Source organism: Glossina fuscipes, unplaced genomic scaffold (genome assembly GCF_014805625.2).
Source record: "Glossina fuscipes isolate IAEA_lab_2018 unplaced genomic scaffold, Yale_Gfus_2 58429, whole genome shotgun sequence".
Lineage (NCBI taxonomy): Eukaryota > Metazoa > Arthropoda > Insecta > Diptera > Glossinidae > Glossina > Glossina fuscipes.
In genome coordinates this window covers 1-2,580 of record NW_024001471.1, presented here as the reverse complement: position 1 = coordinate 2,580, position 2,580 = coordinate 1, and the positions used below count along the sequence as shown (strand labels likewise).

The following is a 2,580-nucleotide window of genomic DNA, read 5'->3' as shown; positions in this document are numbered from 1 at the left end:
TCTTTTTTTAGTCTAAGAATTCAATTCATTAGTCTAAAATTAAAATAGTAATAATAATACTTTTTATAAGAAATTATTTGTAAAAAGAAAATGGCAATTATTAGTGTGAGAAATATCTAGTTTTTGGTAGTAGAGTGCGTGCAGGCTGCAGTGACACAAAATCACGAAGTGGTCGCAAGATATTTTAATGGTCGCAATGGATTGAAAATATAAAGATGTAAACTTGGCAGCAATATAAATCAGTTATAATTGCTTATTCTTTAAAGGCACCATAGATTATACAAATACATGTTCAATTATTGAGAAGTGTAAACGAACATATACGCTTATTCTCACATGGTTGGCATTTTTACAAATTATTGAGAACATATATACAGTGCTGGCACGGCTTGCCTTCTTTAAGACAACGGGATCATGCAGTAGCGGCATGATTGATCGAATAAATTTACTAGGTTTCATATTCTTCACGCTGTTAAAAGCCAAAAGTATCAGAAAGCCAATTGACCAGAACGTGTCTGAGCACTAAGGTAATTGAAATATAAAATAAATATATTTAAAAATTATTTATTTACGTTCATTCTTTCTTTTATTTTAGATTAAATAGGTCCAGCAAAACATAGAAGAAAGAGGAGAAATCATGCTCGAAATGCAGCAAAGCAAAGGTAAATAAATTGTTATATATGTATAAGTATGTATTACTTATTTGTGTTCTTTCTTTCTTTTATTTTAGATTAAAAAAGAATGATTGTGCCACCGGCCACCACCTCATATACACGATGATCCATTGTATCCAAAAACTAAGTTTGTGTTTATCCTTACTTATTATTATGTATAAATTTGTTTTTATTTCATTTTAGATTTAAAAAAAAAACATACGCACTATTGCTTCAGCAGAATGCAATACTTCCGTAGGCCAAATATAAGTCTGTGGTCATCTTTATATGTAAAATTCAGTAATCATAATATTTTTCCTTTGCAGATATCAAGACGTTAAGAAACAACAGCCGCACAGCAGTGATCGTGTTTATATTTATTTCTTTCGTAGATTTTTATGTATTTATGTATTTTGTATGTTAATTATGTATAAACGGGACTTTTATTTGTTTATTATTTTTATTGTAAATATTATAATTTTAAAGTAAGTTTATAATGGTGTACCCTATAGGGGACCCAGCCATTTAAAACAATTGGCGTCGTGCCAATCACGGTACCTCAAGGGCGGAAAACCGTGCCACGAAGCCGATACGTAGTTAATTTTGGTTTTTCGCCACCACCTGCTAAATCCTGTATGTGAAGTCCTTTCACTCAAAAACGATTCTAAGTGTCGTCATGAAAGCAAAGAAAAAAAGAAAAGGACGAACTTGAATGAGCTCCGTTAAGCATAATATTAAAGACAGTTTTTAAGAATAGAATTCATACTCTCACGTAATTCAAAATTTGATACTCTCACATAATTCCAAATTTCATACTCTCACAAGGTAGTTAAAAGTAATTAAATATTCAAAATGGTTTCGGAGTAGTTTCATAAAATCGAAAATGTTTTTATTTACTAAATGAGAATAGAAATGTTCAAAAGTAAATCCCAGAAAGGAAAAGAAAAGCAATTAGATTGATTTAATAAATATGCAGATATTGAGTTTATCCATGTAAGAATGAAATCTATGAATGAAATGGATGGAGTGAAATCGCTGAAAACATGTGACTTTTGCTTTCTCATTTCATTCCGATTTGCTATTTTAACTTGAGATTGTGCCACTGTTACGTGTTACGTGCTGCCAAGTAATAAAAAATATAAATAAAAGAATTGGGAGACTTTTGCCGACGGCTTTGCAATTAACGTAAAGTATTACGTTCTTTCTGTAAATAGCATAGAGTATTACAATTTTCTGTAAATAGCATAGAGTATTACGTTTTTTCTGTAAATAGCAGAAAATTTAGCTACTGTTTTGTTTTTAGGCTAATTTGTACAATTAAATAAACTTAGTTCGCGTATTTTCCAAAACACTAAACAACAATTTAGTCGCAAGCCAAATTATTTTCGATTTATTTATTTATTCTCACAATTATATTCTTACGATTCATAATAATCAGCTGTAATTTGAAGAAAATTTTCGGATTAAAATTATAAAATTGCATTGATTGAAAGATGGGAAAATTGAAACGATATTAATAGAAATAAAAACTAGTGAAAATTCTTCAAAAACTCGGGAAGAAAAATGTTTCGTAGTGGAGTTGGTTTGGTGGCGCTTGGAATAAACCAGAGGAGATGATAGAAGAGCAAAAGCGACCAAGTCAAGGAAAAAGAATCGAAAACAATGAGAAAACCATTAAAAAGAATAAAAATTTCTTTTATATATATATCTTTATATATATTAATATAGCTATTTTAAATATATAATAAAGCTATTATATAAATATTATTATTATTATTATTTTAATTTTAGACTAATGAATTGAATTCTTAGACTAAAAAAAAAAAAAGACATTGAGCACTAGCAACACAGGCTATCGGCTCTAATTTAAAAAAAAAAAAGGATATTAGATAATAAGCTTAGTAGTATTAATAAAGTAAAATATTGA

General features: G+C 28.9%; 1 long non-coding RNA gene across 1 annotated transcript; it reads left to right on the top strand.

Annotated features, from left to right (window-relative positions):
• The first annotated feature begins 32 nt into the window (after window positions 1-32).
• LOC119643174 lies at window positions 33-1,486 on the top strand. Its single transcript, XR_005248230.1, has 5 exons — window positions 33-527; window positions 596-662; window positions 731-801; window positions 858-923; window positions 980-1,486. It is a non-coding gene; the product is annotated as an uncharacterized LOC119643174 (long non-coding RNA).
• Window positions 1,487-2,580: the final 1,094 nt, after the last annotated feature.